This window comes from Heliconius melpomene, chromosome 12 (assembly GCF_056956725.1).
Source record: "Heliconius melpomene rosina isolate 202511_hmr_F chromosome 12, ASM5695672v1, whole genome shotgun sequence".
NCBI lineage: Eukaryota > Metazoa > Arthropoda > Insecta > Lepidoptera > Nymphalidae > Heliconius > Heliconius melpomene.
In genome coordinates, this window is record NC_140400.1 from 12877102 (window position 1) to 12902443 (window position 25342).

General features: G+C 31.6%; 1 pseudogene; it reads right to left on the reverse strand.

Annotated features, from left to right (window-relative positions):
• Positions 1-15674: 15674 nt before the first annotated feature.
• Positions 15675-19196, reverse strand: LOC146533955 (uncharacterized; annotated as a pseudogene).
• Positions 19197-25342: the final 6146 nt, after the last annotated feature.

The window sequence follows — 25342 nt, forward strand, 5'->3', positions numbered from 1 at the left end:
TACGCGGTACGTACGCCGACCGCACTAAACATTTCAATTTGCGAGCCGAAATAGGTTTCAGTGGCCTAACGACTAACGCTAATGGATTTATAATACTGTTAATATTTGAATTTTAACTATTGTTCGCTAATTTTATATTAAATGTGTATTTGCACAAAATTATTACTATTAATTCAATACAATAATAAATAATTTTAGTTAATATTTAGATTATAGTTTCCAGAACCTATAATATTTAATTTTATGCTTATGCAAAAAAATATACTTGAAAAATATTTTAAAACAGAATAAATTGTTGCAGACGAATAATATAACACGATGGCCCCTAGGTAAAGTATCGAAATTTATAAATTACATATTACTAACAAGGGTACTTTTCGATTACATACACGTTTAAGAAAGGCGTAAATAACTATTTTCTAGAAATTATAATAAAAACCTCATTAAAACTAAACATTTTAGTAGTTCAAAAGAGCAATAGAAACGTTGACAATAATAGTATAAGGTGCAGGACTGATTGGTGATTATTATAGGAAGGACAAGTAATATAAATCGTATTTTCTTTGTCCTGTTAAGATTGACACTGCCTAGAATACCAAATACATAATATATCAAATATCAAATGCTTTACATTTTTCACTCTATTGTGTTACAATCACAAATTGTTAACTTCAAACACGAAAATTATGGATAATATCGTAACTTTCTTTCTTGTTATTTATGAGACAAAGAAAAGTAAAATTTTTCAGCCTTTTTCTTATAATACATAAAGAATTAAGCCGCATTTCACATTTGAATTCTAATTATTGTTGCGGAAATAAAGAGGTATTGCGCGAATTCGACTCCACTTGTACCCACTTTAGTTTCACTAGTCGCTAGTCTCGCTTTTAATGTTAAACTTACTCGTATTGTGGCTTTAATGGCTAAAAAGGTCTTTCTTTTCTTTAACGTGGTATTATACTATTTCAAAAATTCATTTTTAAAGCTTAATTACATAAAATTAGTATTGTTTTTATTGATAGGTGTAATAATATTCTACATTCTAGAATAAATTAAAATTGGTGAAGTATAAATTATTTTTATTTTATTTTATTCATTCTAAACAAAAAGCAATTCAAAAGATTACGGCCGAAATTTAAATAATTAAGCCATTATGTATGACATAAAGAACGTTACGTGGTTATCCCATGTGTGATATACGGCACAGTATCTAAGAGAATTTTATTATTTTAAAGGTTGGTTTCTATATCGATATAGCAATCTAATGATAACTAAGCTATTCAAATTCTTATAGTGTTATCTTTTTCCTTTCTAAACTAAGGTTAACAAAGAAGTAAAATTTGTACAGAAGTTCTTCTGTATTTGGCGGTAATGAAAAGTTTACTATTTCTTTTTGCTTATTACACATAAAACAATAATTAAAATTAAATATTACTGTCAAATAATTTTCATAGATAGAAGAAGAAATTATATTTTCTTTCCTTGTCTTTTTTTATTTGATTTCTCAAATTGAAAGAAAAAAATCTTTGTAGTAATTATTTAGGTTGAAACATTTTAAGAATAAAAAGTAATAATGAAGAGAAAGACCTTGAGCGTCCCAAAGACTTTCGGGCAAGGCGAGAAAAGATAATTATCGCTTGATGATAATTAATTTCAGGCCACAATGTGGTTACAAAGATTTCTCATTTTATTTAGGTAATAATTTACAAAGATATTTCTTATATTTTTAATTTACTGTTTTGCATTTCTATAATAAACAAAAAATACTTAAGTTTTTAATATATTATATCATGTTTGTTAATGTTCACATAAAAAGTTATATTTTAAATCACTGTATACTCCGTTTAGAGAATAAAGTGTTTTCTCAAACTTTTTTATTTTCTAATTGAAACGTCTAGATTTATATCTTATTTTTTCTTATACTGGTGTTTTTTACAATATCAATATTGCGTCCAGGTCTCAGCTATGGTTGTTGTTGTTTTTCAGACATTTTCAAATAAGAAAATTAAAATAATAGAATAAGCAGCTGTTGAAATCTTTCAATAGTTTTTTTTGTGGAGAAATCGTCAAAGTAACAGTATGTCTGCATAATATTACTATGCTGAAATGTGTTAAACAACCTACGGCATGATGTCTGAGTTTGTGTTTTTAAATCTTTTACTCGTACTAACCCTTGAGATTTGAGCAATATCTTAAGCAGCAGTTTAAATAAACCAAATAGTTTGTTATGACTCCTTAAAATGTGGCATTTTTAATATAACTTTGTGTTTCGAATCATTCATAGTATCGATCGCCAAGAACCTATATACCATGGGTAAATGGACAAATAATCATTATTTTTATATAATTTGTGTACGTGGGCATATTGAAAAATTATATATGTGAGTCTTTTCAAAGGGAATCTGGTGTATTACGTTTAAGGAAATTCGAGCTATACGGGTTATTACGCCGACAATAAGTTCCTGAATTAAAAGCGAGATCCCAATAAAGCGTGTTCTTAGGGCAGTAGAGTTTGGGTAATATTTCTTTGTTTCCGCTACAGTTACGTAACTTAAGCGTTGTATGAGTGAGTGGGTTAACGATAACGATATAAGGGTTGTACCTGGTAGAAAATTATGTTTAATATATTTGTTTATCTATATATATAAAATCGAAAGGTCACTCACTTATCAAGAAATCTCAGAGCACATGTAATGTGCTAGGAATCTGAAATTTTGCATAAGAGTTATTTATCGGACGTAGGTGCTCGCTAAGACGGGAATTTGTTTGTGGTTGTTTTTGAGGTTGAAAATTTTGTGTTTTCGTTACTACAAATGCTAGGAGTCCCAATTCAATCCCAATTTTGCATGGACGTCTATTATAGGACGTAGGTACTCATAGAGACAGAAATTAATAATAATGTAGTTCACGCAGGCGAAGCCGCGGGCGGGCCGCTAGTTAGGTATATGGAAAAAATATGTTTTATATGAAAAAAAGTTTTGTATAGTGTCACTTTCTATCGCACAAACAGCAGGGTAGACATAGGGTACCTTGTGCTAAGACATTCTATTCCCCATTTTTGAAATTGAACGATAGAACTCAACGTCGTGCTTTGCATCGACAAACAGACAGAGCGAAGAAATGGGAAATATTAAATAATTCATTTTCTCGAGTGGGAATGGAACTTATAACCTATTGCGTTTACAGTTGGTGCCCCTGCGCTACGACTGACCTCTAACGAATTGTTTGATTTTATTTTTATTCCTTTAAGTTAGTCTACGAAGTGAACGCTTTAATAGAAAAAGAAATATATAATGTAGGATTGTTTCTCACGTTTAGGAGTAACGTATATTATTCTATAGTACAAAAGAGCCCCGCAGGCACGAGTTTGGTAAGTTTCAAAATCAATTTGGACTCGTTTTCGGAGCACGCTTCGTAAAATATCCTATGTCGGTCTTATATACTGTTACTATTAGGGTTGCTTCCGAAGGTTATATGCTTTGTAATGTATTGTATTTTTCATGTACTACCTAAAATATGTAATCAAAAAATATTGTATAATAATTATTTAGAAATATAAACAGGAATTAAATGATCTAGAAACAATGTAGGCTGTAGGCTTGATAAAAGCAGTACCTTCTTAGTACCTCTGGTTCACCTTTGATAGTTTAGGTCTTGTAAAACAAGTAAATACGTGACGACTTTAAATAACAACACGCCAAAGGCAAACCGTCTGGTTAGTTAGGTAAAGTTCTTCAAAAGCTAACTAATTGTGAAGTTAGGTATTAATTAATTAATCAAATCTAAGTAAATCAAATGTTAATCAAATATTATGACGATATTTAATAAAAGTAATATTCAGAGTTTCAAATATTGGTCCTAATTGATTTAAATAGTGTAATAAATAAAGCTAAAAATATGATAAAACTTTCTTATTCGAAAAGACTATGGAAAATTCACCACGTGCTCCCTTCGTTTTATTATTATCGCTTATCCGCGTTCTGTTTAGTTTACTTAGTCTTTAAATTGTAATTCTAACTTTAAGCTTCGACAAACTATAAAGCTTTCATCATGAAAGAAAATTAAATAATATTATGAGACGACTTAAGATTTTTATCATTTTGCTTCAGCGAAGTGAACAAGGTGGCCTTATGTAGTATGGAGCATACATATATATAACATGTGTGTATGTACATATTCTTACTAGTTTTGCTTCTAAAAAGATTTCAAATATAGGTAAAAGTAGGAAGATTTACTATATTTAAATGTAAAAGTGTATGAGTAGGTTTGTCTACTATTTTAACATCATTAAGAGGAAAACATATTCCAATTTTTAAATGTAGTAAATTTTCAGTGCCAGCATTAATTTAATTTTATTATTTAGATCAAGCAAACCCCAAAACGCGTTGTCTAAGTTATTTCCTTGGAAAATGACAAGACGTTGTACCTAAGCGCGTCGTAAAGTGTGACTTTTATTGCACTTGATAGAGTCTGCGGGAGAGCGCGTGGCTCTGGCTCGTCGCTATAAAACGTTATCCTCAATGCACGCTGGAACTAAAATTGCAGGTACCTAGTAATTACTAACATATTATTAACTTCAGTTTCTGAGAGTTTACGCGAGCTTGTGAGAGTTTAATAAATTTATACATTAAGCCCTCTCGGTTCTTGAAATTAACATGAAACTTTAAATTATATTATCAATTTTGTTTTCCCACATTAATTTATCTAGCTAATTTAAGAAATAATCGAATAATATAATATTTTGAGACTTAAATATTTTATAGAAACGTTAGTTAACCTAAACCAATTTAGTTTTTCTCATTCATTTATTTAGCTAATTTAAGAAATAAAAGTACAAAGAGCTCAGTCATAATAACCTTATTCTCTGATTTTTGCGTGTTTTTAAATTACAATTACTATTTCTAAACGCATACACATCAAGATAAAATGTATCTATTTCATAATATGGTATATTATGGTATGGTATATTATATTATGGTATCATATAATATGGTATGGTATATATCCTATCCTATCCTATATCTTATAAAACAAAGTCGCTTTTCGTGTCTGTCTGAACTTTCTAACTCTTCTTCTTCTAAATCACCCAACGGATTTTTATGCGGTTTTCACCATTAGGTCGAGTATTTCTCAGGGAAGGTTTATATATACTTTATTATTTGTACATTCTTATGTAAATTAACATAAATACGATAAATGTGTCTAAAGTCCTACCCGTTGAGACACTTTCGCGCATGCGCTGCGTTAATGGTAAGTACTACATGAAAATAATGTACTGGAGTATTGTTCCTCTTAATAAGATCTACAAAAAAGTCTGCGACAGCATATTTTTATCTTTTAAGGATAAGGTGTAGTGATCATATTTCTGTCTAAAAATAGTAATTTCAATATATTTTTTATTGTGAGGGATATTTTTCCATAATGGTATTAATCCTTATCCTTTAAAATACTTTATTAATTTTCTACGTTAAACGAAGATAAAATTTGCTTTTTACACTATTTCGAAATTGCGAATAGTTTTAGAGAAAAACGCATTTAATTGTTGACACATCACGCCGTTGACACATCAGCTGTGCCGACTCAAGTTTTACTTATCCCTTACTCTCAGCATATAAATAAGTACATTAGTTACGTTGGCCATTTAATGTAGATCAAAACTGTATTTTACTGTTTTTTCATTTTAATAAGTACTTTAGAAGTTGTTACAATATCAAAACATCCTTGCTGCGAAACGCGCCCCGCGACGTTTTGCTTATACAAGCGCGTCATGAGCAGTCATCGGTGGTTCAATGGTAGAATGCTCGCCTGCCACGCGGGTCCGGGTTCGATTCCCGGCCAATGCATTCTATTTAATTTTCCTCACAGGCAGCCACGTAGTGCTTGCTTTTCATCAGGGACAGAATACCCTCTTAAGCATTAACCACAAGCTCGAAAAAAAAACCCGCCTGCCTCTATAGCAACGAAGATTTAGATGCGTTTGCACGTATTGGATAATTGGAGTTGAATGTATTATTTCGGCGCGATATATTTGGTTTCATATTTTTTGTAGTAGTTATTAGTAGGTAGGCTTTTGTTTATAATTTCTTCCGTTTAAAAATAGTCATTTAACTATCTAAAAATAGTCATTTAAATATATTTTAATAAGTACTTGAAAAGATTAGTAGCACAGATTTAAAATTACGGTACCTACTAAAAAATCCTTGCCGAGTAAAACAATTGGAAAATCCTTATTAAACTACGAAAATGCGGGTTGCATTAGAGTTTAAATAATTTTCACATTATCTTAAGTGCTTTGCAAACATACATTATATGAATAATCCAGTAGTAAAAGCGGGCGAAGCCGCAAGGGGGTCGCTAGTATCTTATAAAACAAAGTCGCTTTTTGTGTCTTTCTGAACTTTCTAACTCTTCTTCTTCTAAACCACCCAACGGATTTGGATGCGGTTTTCACCATTAGGTCGAGTGTTTCTCAGGGAAGGTTTATATATAGTTTATTATTTGTACATTCTTATGTAAATTAACATAAATACGATAAATGTGTATCAAGTCCTACCCGCTGAGACACTTTGGCGCATGCGCTGCTTTAATGGTAAATACTACATGAAAAAAATGTACTGGAGTATTGTTCCTCTTAATAAGATCTACAAAAAAGTCCGCGATGGCATATTCGTATCTTTTAAGAATAACGTGTAGTGATCATATTTCTGTCTAAAAATAGTAATTTCAATATATTTTTTATTGTGAGGGATATTTTTCTATAATGGTATTAATCCTTATCCTTTAAAATACTTTATTAAATTTCTACGTTAAACGAAGATAAAATTTGCTTTTAAACTATTTCGAAATTGCGAATAGTTTTAGAGAAAAACGCATTTAATTATTGACACATCACGCCGTTCACACATCAACTGTATCGAGTCAAGTTTCACTTATCCCTTACTCTCAGCATATAAATAGGCATATTAGCTACGTTAGCCATTTAATGTAGATCAAATCTGTCTTTTCTGTTTTTCATTTTAATAAGTACTTTAGAAGTTGTTACAATATCAAAAAATCCTTGCTGCGAAACGCGCCTCGCGACGTTATGCTTATACAAGCGAGTCCGCCGCGCCCGCCTGTCTAACACGCATCGGTGGTTCAGTGGTAGAATGCTCGCCTGCCACGCGGGCGCGGGGTTCGATTCCCGGCCGATGCATTCTATTTAATTTTCCTCACAGGCAGCCACGTAGTGCTTGCTTTTCATCAGAGACAGAATACCCTCTTCAGCATTAACCACAAGCTCGAAAAAAAAAACCCGCCTGCCTCCTATAGCAACGAAGATTTAGATGCGTTTGCACGTATAGGATAATTGGAGTTGAATGTATTATTTCAGCGCGATATATTTGGTTTCATATTTTTTGTAGTAGTTATTAGTAGGTAGGTTTTTGTTTATAATTTCTTCCGTTTAAAAATAGTCATTTAACCATCTAAAAATAGTCATTTAAATATATTTTAATAAGTACTTGAAAAATTAGTAGCACAGATTTAAAATTACGGTATCTACTAAAAAATCCTTGCTGTGTAAAACAATTGGAAAATCCTTATTGAAACTACAAAAATGCGGGTTGTATTAGGGTTTAATTAATTTTCACATTATCTTAAGTGCTTTGCAAACATACATTATATGAATAATCCAGTAGTAAAAGCGGGCGAAGCCGCAAGAGGGTCGCTAGTATCAATATATATCAATATATGATTCGACCTCAGTCGTGTGCCATTGGAGAGGCCCATGTCCAGCAGTGAACGAGGACAGGCTGATGATGATGATGATGATGATGATATCATTCTTAACAATAATAATAATATCACCCACTAAGGTGAGAATACTGCTTGCGATGACAAGAATGCCAGTAACATTCGCGCGATGTAGAACGATTTATGAAAATAAGTTAAATTACATCGACGCACATTCCTGAGATATTCAGCATAATATTTGCATTAAGCTATGTTGATATTAAATATTTAAAATATATATTGATGCTTTAGCCAAGTTTTCACGAAGGTTTTTCAAAGGAATTTTTCATGTTGAAAATTGACTTTTTAATATCAGCAATTTAGTCTATAGTTTCATATATTCGAAATAATGAAATAAAAACAGTACAGGCACTGTGGTTGTTTGCAATTGTAAACATCTTTAGCATTGTTATAAAAATAATTATTTTATATTCAAGAAAAATCTCTTCTTTGAAATGGAAGCAGTCACACCTGGCCGTGTGTTAAATTTATTACGCGTCTGTCGAGACAGTAAAATATTTTCTTGGGAAATGACACGCCGGTGTTAAGGTGTCGTAAAATGGGACATTTATTACGTTTGATAGTGGTTGAACGGGTTTTAAGCTCAATTTTAAACTAATAATATTAAGCACGTATTTTATTTATGGATATGGATATAATATAAAAATATATTTTTAGTTTTTAATTTATATTGGCGTTGCAAAAGCTGCTTTAGAAATTATCGAAACGATTAAAAGAAAAAGCCGAACTATTAAAAGCTGAAAAGACTAAAAAGGTAAGATATGACGACAAACTAATAGGACCTGTTCATATCTTAGTATAGTTCAATCGAAGCTTTAGGTTCCAACTCGCACTTGTCATTTTTATGGTGTTAATGTATTAAAACAGGTAGAAAAATAAATAAAAAAATCAAATATTGAAACCAACGCATGGCTGCCATTATATAACTAGTATATAGTATAGTACATAAAAAGATAGGTTACCTTTATTATCCACTAAAACTAAATCTGAAAATTTTTACTTTCAAATCACAATGACCCACCCTAATAGATATTAAAGAAGCTAAAGGGCAGTTTTCAATACAGAAACCAAAGTATTCTATTTATATTTATAAACTAAATTATATAAACGTTCTTTTACCTTGCCCTTACATAAGGCGCGCCGCAGGCTCGAGTTTGTAAGCTTCAAAATCAATTTGGTCTTGTTTACAGAGTACGCTCCGTCAAATAGCCCGCTTGAGTCTGCGCCTGTGTCTTGGCTAAGTAGATTGGCACGTTCGTCCTCAAGTGTGGACAATATAGTCCAATATAACTATAAAGTTTTATTATATTTAGTGAATATATTAAAAAAAAACGAGACAGCAAAATATCGCCATGCTTTAATGTCAGTTTAAGTATTGTTAAATTTCTTTGCTACTACAAATAGCAAGTACAAATCAATTTCTTTTAAATCATAAATAATTAAGTATAAAAATTAAAAAATATATATTACATTTTTATGTAATTAACATTACTATTTTTTCAATGAAACTTGCCAAAAAATTAAAACTTAAGCAAGATACTCGTAGACAGTAAAAATGAAAAAGTAAATTAGCAAGTAGGTAACAAACAACTCATTTCGTTTACAAATTGAATGCCTCACGCTTGTTGACAGAAAATGGAAATGTGGGCAGAATCAATCACAGTTCTATATTTAATACGTACCAAATATGATTACGGCTCGTTCACGACCGATTGTGTTGCCGTTGATGACGTTCTATTCTATTCTATTTAAATGATTGTAAAATAATACTTATAATTTGGAGGGCTATTTAGATTTCTTATGTCCAGAATATATGAAAACTACATAAAATATTTCTTTTAGTTTCGCGCTGTATAGGGTAGGAAGAAGGAACTTTTGCCAAGTTAGGACTCTCCGTTACCATTAAAGCACGTTCCACATTTTCCACCGAATTCTGGAGGCAATGCGTGTTGTTGGGTGAACTCAACGCCGTGCTTTGTCTCGTTACCAGAGTGAAAAAAGAAATATTTATTCAAGAAATTTACTCAAGTGAGAGTCGAACCCACGGCTAGTCGTGGTTACAATCAAATGCTTGCAAATGTCTATCCTATTATATACCTATAGACTGTAGTGGCACAGGGGCACAAGCGTGTGACTGTAATACAAGGGTTGAGGGTTCCATTCCCACTCGGGGAAATGAATTATTTTTCATTAATGTTTTCATTTCTTCACTCCAGTACCCAAGCATAATATTGAGTTCCGCGCAATGCAAAACCCCGAAAATTCGGCGAATAGTGAGGAACAGAGTGTCTCAACACTAGGTTTCCTCTGTCTATCCTTTTATACGGGGGTTATAGCGTAAAGCTAAAAAAAATATCTTTGTACAAAGGACTACTTCTACTTCCATAAGAATTTCGATTGAAATATTTTATATCAAGTTTAAAACTAAGACTCTTCTAATATTCTCATCTTACAAGAGAGGATTTAAGCTGGTAAGCGGATAACAGTGCAGGAAATAAAATACTTTACTATTTTATTTTGGGTCAATCCTCTCATATTTCTCTGCGAAGGTATACCTATTTAATAGTAAATAACTAATATAATATTAATTAGTGAACATACATTTTAGAATAACAGATTTTAATTGTACGTTTTTGAATAGAAACAAAGGTTTAATATAAGGAAAATGAGGAAAACGAATGAAAATTGTTTACTCTAAATAGTTTTAACGAACCGCCGTAATAATTTGTGTTTGTTATGTGAAATAAGCTCCAGCCCTCTCTGCTTCATAATAAAATGTATTGGGCTCTATATATGTGATAACTATATTTTAAGCATGTAAATATATAAGTTTGTTGTTTCTGTGTTTGGTAATGTAACGTTAGTAAATAAATGAGATTTAGATGTCGGTCTGGTGTCGAGGCAAAGCGCGGCGTTGAGTTCTGCCAACAACAATGCCTCCAGAATTCGGCAGAAAATGGAAAACGGAGTGCGTTAACACTAAGTTCCCTCTGCCTACCCTGCTCTGTACGGGACACAGCGTGAAGCTGATTTTTAGAAGTAGATAGCAATCGTCCCTCCAATGGAAATGACTCAAAGCGAAACTCGAGACGAAAGTTAATCTTTATAAAAAATAAGAAAATGTCTAAAAGAGAGACGATAAAAGAGCATGTGTATTTATGAAGTTAACAAAATTAAAGAGTACAGTTGTTTATTTGTGTTTGACAAACGACATCAAATCTGAAATTACTTTGCAGGATTATGGTCCTAAAGGTGCTGTTCATTCAGTTGTCGCTCCAGGACAAGTAGCTCATTCGCTACGACTGAAATGGTAATGAGACTTCGGTCTTGTTATAATTGGCATGCAAATTTTATACTTTCAATTGCAAGAGGGTCTTGAACTTTAATAATGCTTAATAAAGATTTCACTGGTATATATTGTATTTTTCGTGATAATAATATATGAATTATATTATTATTATTATAGTTTTACCATTTTTGTTCTCCCAAATCATTGGGGTACGTTAACCAAAAATTGCGAGCATATAGCCAAGCAATATTTGGGTGGAGATTTTCAGCGATAATTATTATTACTATTAAGGAATTCTGACAATAAGTTAATTATTTGATGATAAAAACTTCCTAACTATAAGGCACGTATTTAAGATTGCGGCTTTCTGTAAAAGAATATAACTTAACCGGTGAATACCCAAAGTTTCCAGACTCGTGTGTAGCGTATGAGGTACTACTCCGGTTGTTGAAAGAACTATTGGTACTGTAGTGACGGATTGGACTTTCCATTGACTTTTGAGCTCTATGGTTAAATCTGTATACTTATCTATTTTGTTTGAAAAAGTGGATGCAAGATTGTGTGTATTTGGAATGGCTATGTCTATCAAGTATACAGAATTTTTTACTTTATCATGAAGTAAAATATCCGGTCTATTGTAGTGTACGGTTTTATCTGTGATGATTGTACGATCCCAATACAGCTTAAAATTTGTAGATTCTAAAATAGCCTGAGGTGAATATTTGTAATAGGGAGTTTTTTGTGCTTGTGTGATGAGAGAATGTTTAAATGCTAAGTGTTGATGAATAATTGCAGCGACCTGATCATGTCTATGTTTGTAATCGGTTTGTACTATGGTTTTGCAGGCTCCGGTAATGTGTTGGATTGTTTCAGGACTAGAATAGCATCTTCTGCATAAATCGTTTACCATATTTGGTCTTTTTATGATGTGTTTTTGATAGTTCCTAGTATCTATTACTTGGTCCTGAATAGCCATCATGAAGGCTTCCGTCTCTGGGAAGAGATCTCCCCGTCGTAGCCATTCGTTCGACGCAACTTTGTCGACGTGAGTTTGGCTAAGATCGGCTAGATGTCTACCGTGTAGTGACTTTAAAGACCATGCTTCTATTTTTTGCTGCTTAGTTATCAAAGTTTGATTTAGTTGTATATTTCTATCGTTTAAATTAAGTGGTGTATATTTATTATCTATATTAACTATGAATTTGTGTAGTTCACTAATTTCAGCCTTAGCGTAAAAGTAATTTCGGAATTTAGTCACTAGATTATTATGTAGGTTACGAATATCAATGAGACCTCGTCCTCCATCCAGACGTGATATAGTTAGACGCTGGATACATGATTTAGGGTGATGTTTCCTATGTGTAGTCATGTGTGTATTTATTATACGTTGCAGATTTGATAAATCAGTTTGAGACCAGTTTATTATAGCAAAAGAGTAAGTAAGGATCGGTATTGCGTATGTGTTGATGGCTTTTATAATATTACGTGAGTTTAATTGTGATCTTAAAATTTTATTCAAACGAAATTTAAATTTATTGGTTAGTTCTATCTTGGTTTGTTTTTGTTGTATTTGCTTAGTTTGTTGAAATCCAAGGTATTTATACGTGCTATTTTCGTCCATTGCTTCAATTTGTTCACCAGTGTTAAGTATATATGTATTTTGTTGTGACTTGCCACGTTTAATTGAATGTACCTTGCATTTTTCAATTCCAAATTCCATGCGTATGTCTGTAGAGAAGGATTGTGTGAGGTCGGCTAGTATTTTTAGTTCTTTATTATTACTGGCGTATAGTTTGATATCGTCCATGTACATTAAATGTGAAATTATATGATATGTGTTATTATGTTTTAGTTTAAATCCTGTATTGGTATTATTAAGCAATTCAGAGAGAGGGTTTAACGCTAGACAGAACCATAATGGACTCAGCGCATCACCTTGAAAGATGCCTCGTTGTATTTTAATCCAATCAGTAATCAATGTTTCATTATTGTTAATCAATTTTAATCTAGTTTTCCATGAGAGCATAACGGAGCTTAAAAATGTTATTAGAATGGGGTGAGTCTTGTACTTTTTTAAAATATATAGTAACCAACTGTGTGGAACTGAATCAAATGCTTTTCTGTAGTCTATATACATCGTATTAATATTTTTATTATGTGCCTGTTTCATAACTATTGCGTCTATAGTAAGCTGCTCTTTACACCCTTGACTATTTTTCCTACAGCCTTTCTGTTGTTCAGCTAATATGTTATTTTGATCGATATGCTTATAAATTATGTCAGTAATACACGCAGTGATAATTTTATATATCGTTTGGAGGCATGTTATTGGCCTATAGTTAGCTGGGTTTGTGGGATCTAAGCCTTTCGGTAACATATACGTTATTCCATTTGTTATAAATAAAGGTAGTGTGCAAGGTGATTGTATGAACTGGTTTATGTGTTTAAGAAGAAGTGAATGAGTGCATGTTAGCTTTTTGTCCAGTAGTTGTGTATATTATCGGTTCCTGGTGCCTTCCAATTGTGTGTTCGCTGGATGATTTGATTGAATGTTTCTATGGATATATCTTTGAATTTCATTAAATTTATTTCTACGTCAGGTATTTTATTTAACCATTCTGCGTCTGCATTGTGTTCTATTGAAGTTTCCCAAATATTGGCCCAGTATTGTTGCAAATTATTTTCCGTTGGATGTTCTTGTAATTGTGTTGTGGTATTTTGGTTTGTGCTAGATAGAGTTCTATAAAAATGTTTTTCGTTATTAACGAATGTATTATTTTGTTGCTTCCGTTTTGTACATGTCAAATATCTTCTAAGTCTGTTCGAAGTTGCATTTAATTTTTGTTTTAGTGTGTCTAAGAAATGTGGTAATTCTGTATTAGGTTCTTCGTGATGTGAATGAATTTTATATTGTGTTTTTATTTCTTCTACAGTTTTTAATATTTTACGGTTCCTATTTCCTGATATATATTGTGTAAGTCTACCTATTTGCAATCTATATTTGTCTATTCTACTTTCAAGTCTTCTTTCCCACGATGGCTTGCTGTTACGAGGTCGGTAATTATCAATAAAACTGAATTTTGTTCCATTACACAGAGATGCAGTGTAGGCAGCGGTATATATAATGTTATGAAGAGCATTGAAATCTAATTCGTTATTTAAATGTTTTGGAAGTACTTCACTATTTAAGAAACTGACAATTTGGGAAAATTTACGCGATGACTTTTGTCTTGGTATATAGGGTCTGGTTTCAGGATTTGTATTGTTAAATTGAATTAAAGCATTATTAAATTCTTGTTCAACATAATGTTTTTCTATTAAATTGTGTCTATTTATACAATGTTGGTCTAGTGGTTCAACGGGTTGTAAATTACTTTGTACATATGCAGAATCATTTATTTCATTTGTTTGACTGCTAGGAGAATTTGACTCTGTAATATTTTTTGTTAAAGAATTACTGTTAGCTAATTTAATTTCTACTTCTCTTTTTAATTCAATAATTCTATCGTTGTGTACACTTTTGTTCATAAATATTAGTCGTCTTTGGTCAGCTATTCTTTGTTCTGTAAGGTGTGATAGGTGTGGATTTCTAGATATAAATAAACTGTACAGGTTTTTACGATAAGAAGTCTTATTAACTTCAAGTAGGGTGACTTCAAAGTAACATTTGACAATTTCTTCATTAAGTTCGTTTGACCATTTTATTCTAGTGTTTGAGTGTGAAAGTTGAGTTGAATGAATGTTATTTTGTGTAAGTGGTTGATCACCGATTTGTAATAGTTCTTTTACTTCAATTAAAATTTGAGCTAAGATATCATCTGCTAGTAGTTTATTTCTTATTATTGCTCTACGTTGATCTCCTATACGTTGTCTAGTTACCTGCATTTCGGGAAATTTACTACTAAATTCTTGATGTAGGGGTTCTAAATAATTATTCAATAACGTGGTTTCGCATTTTGTTATAATAAGATATGTGCGCCAAATATAACGGTTCATTATGTCGGTCCATTTTTTTCGCGCACGAATAGAGCCCGCAGTGGGTGCAGGGTAATTGGCAAGTGCCTCCTGCACAACATCTGCTGACCTTATAACCAGTGATGAATGTGATAATGTTGGTGATGAATTAGGGGAATTTAATAGGGTGCGAGTTGAGGATGGTGAGGGTATGCTTGATACCGGTGAATGAGAGGAAGTAGAAGTGAGTGGTGAGGATGATTGTTCGGCTGTAACATTTTTTTCGAGGGGAACCCGCCTGCTCAGTCCCCCGTCGCCAACGGTTCGCATGCTGTGGCATCCAGCGTTAGCTCCAGATGCGCCCCGGCGACCCCCGGGTAGCGGCCGCAAATTATATCTTTTATTTTCCATATTCTCCATAAAAAGGGTTACCAGAGCCATGTTAGCCGTGTGAGTAATTTATTTTCACATGTCCGCCCCCCACGAGAATCAGATGTTCGATTCGGACGTATGGTTGGATTTTAGGGGGCTTATTATTATTATTATTATTATGTTTTTTATTTTAATTTCTCAGCTTTTAACTGGCAAAGAACCATAAAAACGGGCATGCGCCAAGTAATTATGGAGTGCAGTGTGTTCAATTTTGTGTGTTAATATTATTTTCCTCTATCTGCAAGAACTTCCTCACCATCCTACACGTATTTAAAATAGCAGCTTTTTGTAGGGTGTGTATTATATTGTCTTCTAAGTCTATTATCTTTAAATAATGGTGAATGGCTTTTGGTACGACGCCAGTGGTGGATATAACAATTGGGACGACGTAGACTTTGTTTTGTTTCCAAATACGAGTGACTTCTTCTTTAAGATCTGCATATTTATTAATTTTCTCAACTATTGTTTTTTGAATGTTGTGAGTATTAGGAACTGCGACGTCTATCAGGTAAACAGTTTTATTAATTTTATCTTTTAGTGTTATATCTGGTCTATTGAAGTGTATGGTTTTGTCAGTGAGTATTGCGCGATCATAATATATTTTATGGGAGGTATTCTCCAGAACAGATTGGGGGGTATATTTATAATAAGGGATATTTGTGTCTTGTATAAGTTTGTGTTTGTGTGCTAAGATCTGATGTATTATATTTACTAGTTGATTATGTCGATGAGTGTAGTCCGTTTGTGTGAGGCTTGCGCAGGCTCCTGTTATGTGTTGTATGGTTTCTGGTTGTGTATGGCACCTGCGGCATTTATCACTTGTAACTGTGGGGTCTTTGATAATATATTTTCTAAAGTTTTTGGTGTTAATTATTTGATCCTGAATTGCAATAATAAAACCCTCTGTTTCCGGGAATAAACTGCCTGTCTGTAACCACTTGTTTGAAGCTTCAAGATCTATATGGGGTTGTTGTAGGTCATTAGGGTGTCTACCGTGCATTACTTTCTTCATCCATTCTTCTATTTTCTTTTTTTGTGGATCTGTGTTTGTTAAATTTTCTGTACTTTGGCAATCATTAAGATTTAAAGGCGTATATTTAAAATCATTTTGGACTATTGATTTATGTATGTCACTTGACTGAGCTTTTGTATAAAAAAAATTTGATAAATTATGTAATTGTTTCTGCCATAAATGTTTTATATCTATTAGACCTCTTCCTCCATGTTTTCGTTTTATAGTTAATCTTTCAATTGCGGATTTAGGATGTAGATTGTTGTGTTTAGTGAGTGTAGTGCGTGTTAAGCGTTCTATTTGTTCGATATTACTATTTGACCATTTTACGATTCCAAATGTGTAGGTTAAAATTGGTATTGCGTATGTATTTAAGGCTTTTATTAGATGTTTACTTGATAGTTGACTTTTACAAATGGCGTTAATTCTCTTTTTATATTCATTCGTTATTGTTTCTTTGATAGCTGTGTGGTTTAATCCTTTCAGTTGCTGAAGTCCTACGTATTTATAAAATTCGTTGGGTTCCATTGCAGTAATTTTATCTATTTCATTAATCACGTAATCGCCGGGCCGGATTTTACCTTTCACTATATGAACAGTTCTACATTTGTCTAGTCCAAAGTGCATATGTATATCTTCACTAAATTCTGTTGTAGTATCTATAAGTGTTTTCATCTCTTTATTGTTTTTAGAATATAATTTAATGTCATCCATATATATTAAGTGTGATATTATTGTTTCATTATTGTCATGTTTAAGTATATATCCAGCTCGGTTACATTTTAATAGGTAAGAAAGTGGGTTTAAGGCTAGGCAGAACCACAATGGGCTCAGGGAATCACCTTGATAAATTCCTTTTTTAATAGCTATTTCTCTAGTGTGTATATTGTAGTTCGAACTATGTAAATGTAGTGTAGTTTTCCATTGGGTCATAATGTTTGTTAAGAAATTAATTATTTTAGGGTTTATTTTGTAAATATTTAGTATATGTAGCAACCAAGAGTGTGGAATACTATCAAATGCTTTCTGATAATCGATGTACGTACAGTGCAAATTTTTATTTTTTGATAAGGCATGTTTCATTACGGTGGAGTCTATGATAAGTTGTTCCCTACATCCCATGTGGCCCCGCCTACAGCCTTTTTGTTCTTCTGCTATAATGTTGTTGTTCTCTATATGTTTATTAATTTTCTGTGTAATAAGTGAAGTGATAATTTTATATAAAGTAGGTAAACACGTAATTGGCCGATATTGAGACGGTTGTGTAGAGAAATTGTTTTTGGGTAGCATATAAGTTATTCCGGTAGCTAAAAATTCGGGTATGTTTTGTCGTCCAGAGATGATTTCTGATATATTCTTAGCTAATGAACTATGAAGGAAAGTAAGTTTTTTAAACCAAAAGTTATGAATTTTATCTATTCCTGGTGATTTCCAATTATGTAACTTATCTGTAATTTCTTTAATATCTTCTTTTACTATTTTATTGTAATCCATAACTTCTAGGTCACGCCATCTTTGTTCTTCCTTTGTTATCCAATCTGCTTGATTATTATGATATGTTTGCTCTTCCCAAATACCTGACCAATATTTTTCTAGTTCTTCTTTAGTTGGTGTTTCTACTTTATCTTGAATCAAATTTTGTGGTTTAAGTAAATTTCTATAGCATTGTTTTTCATTTCTGACAAATGTATTATTTTGAGCTTTTCGCTCTTGCGCTTTATTATACCTCTTTAATCTATGTGACTTAAGTGCTAATTTCTGCTTTAAAGTATCTAAAACTTCTTCCGGTCTTTTATTATTCTTTTCATGTTTTGTGTGTACCTTTGTAGTTTTTAGTAAAAATTCTACTCTTTCTATTATTTTTTTTAGATCTATTATTATTGCTGAATTGTGTTAATTTTCCTATATCTGCTCTCAGTTTTTGTATATCCTTTTCTAATCTATATTGCCAGGCTGGTTTATATTTGTTGCTTTTACTATTAATTCTTGAGTGTCCTGTAATTTTGTAGTTCAATTCTTCTGTTATAGTTAGCGCAGTGCAGTATATTAATGTATGTAGGTCTATTATTATTATTATTATTATTATTATTATTTCAAAACTCGATTCAGCGAATAAAGATAATTGTTATAAATGTATATTTTTAAAGTTAAATTTTGAAAAAACGTGTGTAATTTAAAAAACACGTCTGTATAAAAGTTAAATTTAGAAAAAAACGTATTTATACTGACAAATTTCATAATATTTAGTCTACGAGAAACATTCTATAGATAAAAACAAATATAATATTAACAAAAATTATTGATTTCGTTTCAGTAAAAACTCATGCGGAGTGAAAAGTTAAAGAGATACTCAGTAAGCGGCTTACATAAAGGAGACAAAATTTTCTCCAGATTTTCATTTTAGTCACGTCTCTGATTTTTTTCCCTGTGAAATAAATTTCACTCTGACAAACAAATCACTGCTGATTCAATCAGATGTCGACAACATCCGACTTTTTGATTTTAAATTACTTGAATAAATACGCAACGTTATATCAAAGATATAAATGCCACATATTTTTTAATAGTATTAATAGTATGAGAGTGATTGTGAGAGTGATGAAGTTAATTAAAATATTGGGTGATAATATTTTATTACTAAAACTAATTTGCTATTGCAATTTAAATGTGTATTTCCAAAAACACACTACACGACTTCCTCACAGGCAGTCTCATAGTGCTTGCATTTCTTCAGGGACAGAGTACCTTTAAGAAGAGAAAGAAGAAAGCTTCTCCCCCCTGTGTCGCTGTAAAAGCCAATAGGGCTAACAACATTAACTTCATGATCGAAAAAAAAACACTACAAAACTAACGACTAAAAACACACTAGCAGTCTAACTTTGCACCCTAATATTTAGTTAGTCAAAATAAACTCTACTAACTAATTTAAATGTGTATAGCTAAAAAATAAATATATGTAGTGGGTACATCAGTAAAGACTAAGTTTGCAACCTAATGTTTGGTCAAAGCGAGCCACAGTTGGTTTATTTAGTCGCCACAGTACAGACAAGAATATTAATACTAGCGTCGTCGCCACGGTACATACATATATACGGGAATATGTAAATACTGCATATGCTATACCAAGACTTAAAGAGATTATTCTAAGTTGTAGCGCCACGTTTAATTCAAGTTACTTCACTACGCTAGTAGCGTAAACTAACAGTTTTTATGTAACTCCTTTAAATGTTTTCTAAAGTGAGTCTATCGTTTTTAAACTGAGTGAGTATTGATATTGAATTTATAGTAAAATACATTTTTTAGGTTATTTTTGGGAGAATTTTTAGTTTATTTTTGTTAAGAATTAATTTACTGGAAGTGTCTTAACACTAGGTTTCCAAGATCCTTCCGCTTTGGATTGATACAACCTGAAGATATAAAAAAATATGTTTTTATTAACAAAAAATATCAATTAAATATTAATTTGCTACAGGGCTCATATTATACAGAGGAGGCACGAAAAACTTAACTCGTTTCTAAGCTGGTGTACGCAGCAATTAGGCTAACTAGGTCCAAGCTGTAGATACATTTTAAATTTAAACAGTACCCCAATTTAGATTGATTTTCCCGACCTGTCAAAAGATGTACACTGACATGATTTACTGCACTGATTCAAAGTTACAAAAAAATACTGATAGGCAAGGCATATTAAACTAGGGTGCTTCTGCTGGCTTCGGTCGTTGTAATGACAAAAAACTTAACGTTCGTATGCCTTACTAAGAAATTACTCAATTACTGAAGTAAAAAGAAATTTCATAGGCCTTTTCTTTGTACTTCCTTATAAATTGATAGAACTATATTATATGGAGAGGCGTAAAACGGAATATATTTTAGTAGTTATTGAGTGCACAGTGCCGATGCAGATCCTATCGCGTTGCCGGGAGAGCTTAAAAAAATATCTGGGATTTGCTACCCAAGTGTAGGTTACCTTTGTAACGCCCAATAACGCTTCACCTACAAAATTCAGTCTAAAAATAAAAAGAGTTGCGAACAGAAAGGAAATTTACATATCAAAAATCTTTATAACTATGAATATATGTATTATTAATGCTTAATTTGGAACACTTCGATTTTATCAAGGCTTAATATCCAGGCGAAGCTGTGAGTGGCGAATTTGCATGGCAATTAGAAGAGCGTATTACCATTTCAATCGTGGCGTGCCTTGTGCTCGAGTGACTCCTGAATGAACAGCATCCCTGGCAGAGTAATCTTTCTCTAGTCTGGTTTTTGGAGGAAGTGGAACAAACATCCAAGCCCACCAACTTTCACATTTGTAATATTTAGTATTTATTATTATCTTATATTATCATATGCCTTGTAGGTTGCTATATATGTACTCTACATTAAATCCTTACATTAGCTTCGAGTAGACAATATTAAATATTTGTATATAAAAATATACGTGGCATAATAGAGCGATATGATATTTTTGATCGCTTGGGTATTTCTTATCAGTCTTTTATCTTCTTACATTTTTTTATTCACACAAATATCTACAAAAAATATGAAGAATACCAACAATACGCAAATAAGTTCTTTTATTCTTTTGTGATATTGTCAATCATCAAACTTACATATACTTTGTTGTGTATCCAAATGGAATAGTTTGCTTCACAAGGAAATGTGAAACGTAGCGTAAAATACTAGAGAGCGTTGAAGATCAAACTTGAAAATTTCTTTTATTCCTTTTTATGTTTTAGAGTTCTAATATTTTAGTTTTAATTTATCAATCTTATTTTTTGTATCGATTACATAGAGATTTTTCTGACTTCTCAAATAAATAATTTAATAACCTAATTGATTTTCTTAAATATTTATGTTATAAAAATATTCAACAAATCTATCTCTGTAAAAGTATTTTTTTTTGACCACACTGATCTTATCCGATTGGTGAATTAATTTTTTTAATTAAAACTACACGATTACTTATTTACTAAGGTGATTTACTGACGCGTTCAAATGAGATTATTATTTTAAAATCAATTATTTATGAACCGATTGAAATAAAACAAACACAGCTTGCCACAATACAATAGTACCTACAAACTGAATTTAAATCAATTAAGCTATGTTTTAGATTATCGTGAACAAAAGCACATAGAAACAGGCAAAAACTAAAAAAAAAATTGTTTTGGGTTCTATTTCAGTGTTAAATGCCTCCAATGACAACTTTTCACATACATATATCATCCATATACAGACACCGATCAGTAACGATTTTATTATAAGTATAGATTAACATAAAATCTTGGCTCTTCTTAGGTATATGTTACATGCATAAATTTATTACTTTTTTATCCACTCTGTTTGGCGTCTGTGGCTGAAGAGAAAATCGTTGAGGGTTTTCTGTTTTCTTATTATAATATTCATAGCCGATACATTGTATTGAATTAAAGGTCACTTGGTAAAAGGTTATTACTAAATATATTTTCTATTCACATTCTGGGAATTTTAGTCTTTCATATACAAAGGAAAAGGTGGTAAAGAATGTTTTATTTAGCGAAACGAAAAAACGTAAAAAGATATTTTAAAAACTTTGATTAAAATATATAACAGAAATTTTTCGGAAAATAACGCCAGTTATTCGGAAATGTTAGAATCGTATGCGTTCCACGAGAAGTATTTTTGCTTGCGAGATATATTACATGAACATGATTAAAGTAATTTTAGATTATGCAATAAAATGTAGTACTTCCAATAAAAGAAATATGAGCTGTAAACGCGGTGTTTGTTGGCTCGAGCCTCAATCGAGGGAATGATTTATTTTTACTTTCCTGTTCTGGCAATATAAAACTGCGGGGTTTAGTTCCGCAAATCAACACGCAATATCTCGATTTCGGGAAGAAAACGAGTTATCTAGGATAACGCTACTACTCAATCAACTGCTACAATAACACTGCTACTCAATTAGGTCACCCAGAAGGAACCTGTGAAGCTGAAACATATGACACAAATTAAATTCATATTTAATATTTACGTTCAATATATTTCAATTGTATAAAAAAATTAACCGGTAGTCTCTAGTCAATTTATTGTAAGCACGTAGGTACAGTACACTGCTGCCGGTCGTTCTCGTATAACGTTGGATTAAAATAAGTTGTAACTCTGCAACGTGCGCTTAAAGCTGGTTTTATTAAAATATAATTTAAATTTATAATTGGATTGTCTTTTATCAGGGGATGTACAAAATCCATTGACATCAATTTGTGTAAATAATTAAGACTCATAAGAAAAAAAGGGAACAAGTTCTTACTTGTGGAAATTTTATACTGGTTGATTAAAATCTGTAAGTTGCTTTTTTATAGTACCGACAAATAAAAAAAATATATTTTTATGGGTTATGTTTGCATTAAAGTAGTTATATCGGATTATGCAGTATTGCATTGTCATAAGCACCAAAAAATTCAAACATCTCAGTTGGAATCCGGGGCATAGGTCAAATTTAACCTGCAAGATTTGATACAGACCGACAAAAACGATTAAAATTGGATAAAATAATTAACCTCAGAACATTTATATACGGATATATGTTTCTATTTTCATTATTAGTAGGATATTACGATATTAAGTGCATCCCACGCCATATCTTTATCCCCACTTATAGAACAAGATCGAGGTATTTATTTGGATTATTTTTCAGGTCTCTAACTAATTTATCTTTATCTTGAAACGATTGTTTTGTTAACATTTTAAAAAAATGTTTTATATTTGCATATTATGATTTAAAAAATCATAAAAGAGGTTTTAATCTGAAAGTTTTATTTAAGACTCTCATTTCTTTATAGGCATTGCACAGTATCAGATCTGCACTTGACCTCGCTTGCTTTCAACAGGTTATCTAGATGTTTCTTGGCACATTTCAGCTTTTTAAAAAATATTTTACTTTTCGATGAATACGAGTATCTTTCTCAGATATTTTTTATTTTTTTAATGATTATAAAAAGATACTTGAATATATGAAAACATAAATTTTTTACATTAATTCTACTAACGTCATGAAAAATAAAGTCTGTCTGAGCGTGTGTTATTTAAATTTTTAAGGTCGATTAAATTTCAAATGCAATTATATTTGTATTTTACATATTTTACTAAAACTTTTATTTCATTAAGATTTCATGATATTGTTATCACTTTCCTGTTCTCTGAGTCACACTGTCGATTAATGAAAACCGCATTGAAATTCTTTGGACAATTTAAAAGGTTAAATCATTATGTTTTATATTCATATTTCTTTCTATTTTTTTGATTTCGTGTATCCCATACACAGCAGGGTAGGCAGATGCACCTTTCCCAGGTGCCCTTGTGTTAAGCCACTCCGTTTCCATTAAGACATAATTTTTATAATTAGACAAAACTCTTATATTTATGCAATGTAAAAATGAAATACATACTAGTACATACAAATAATTCTTTTTTATATAATAATTAAATAAATAAAAAAATCTAACGTTTGACACGACTGCTTCTTTTTCTTCTCACCCTTTTACCATACATATTCATAAACAACACAAATAAAAAAATCTAAATACGTTTCAGGAAGTAGGTAAGTCTAAAATATACCTACTTATTTGAATAATACATCGCCCTTACCAGTCTCAACATGTTGCAGGAGACTTCAGCCCCTCAATTTATTCACCTTAATCCGCAACAGAGACGAGTCAGTAATAAATCGCTTTTGATCCTATTTAATACATTCCTTGTGGAGTAGTTTTAATTGAATACTGGTCTTTTATTGGCTGTGTATAATTTAATTATCGAGCCTCTTTAGTGTGCTACTAGATTTTTTTTATTTAATATCATAATATTTATCATAACAGTAGTTATAATATAATTGTCATTTAATACTGTTTTTTTTTTCATCTTGATGAATTGTTTTTTCTGACTAATTTTATTAGCCAGAAAAAACAATTAATTCTGGCTAATTTTATTATAGAAACGTCCTAAGTGTCTAATTTGTCTGTACGTGTAATCGTTATGAGTTTTTTTTTCTAAGAACCAAGCGGTTTTACACTTTATTCTACATACCAGCGCAGGTAGAAGGGAACCTAATGTAAACACTAAACGCACTTCGCTCATCACTTAGGGCTCAATTTTCAAGACATTGCGTGTTGAGTACCAGTAACTCAATGCCGTGTTATGTACGAGTACCTATAGTAGAGCGGTGAAAGGAATTCAATTTAAATATAATTTTGCTGTCAATCATCAGCGAATAGAACCCCCAACCATTACGTTTACAGTCAGACTGCACTGCCACTAACATTCGTAACTACTACGGTTCGTAAGATCAGGATAGCTTTTATTATTACCTAAAAGTGATTAAGTGCGAGTCGAACTTCGCCCACTTCGACTACGAATTTCAGGATTGTAGGTCAACGAGAAGTACAATTTATAAAAGTTGACAAACTCAAGTTTGTACTTATTTTGTATGAAATTAACTACGAAAACAAGTTTGTAATGTTTTAATTATATAAAATACCTATAAATTTTATAAATATTCACAATTTTAAGCAATAAAAAGAATCATATCATCAAGCGAAGAAAAAAATCTTATAAAATAAAGTATTTTCTGATTTTTATTATTAAGAAGAGTTTATTTAAGATCACGTTTCGCAAACAAAAGTAGACTCGTATAAAGTAAATAACAATTGAATAAATCAATACATTGTATATTGTAAGTGGTGGGAAATACATGCATATTCATGGAGAATATTGGAAAAAACACAATGAAAAGTGGCAGCGTATCGAAAACAGATGCTTTATTTTTATATTCAGTTTATTTTCCGCACAAAGAACGGGGATCGTAGTAAAGAAAAAACAAAATA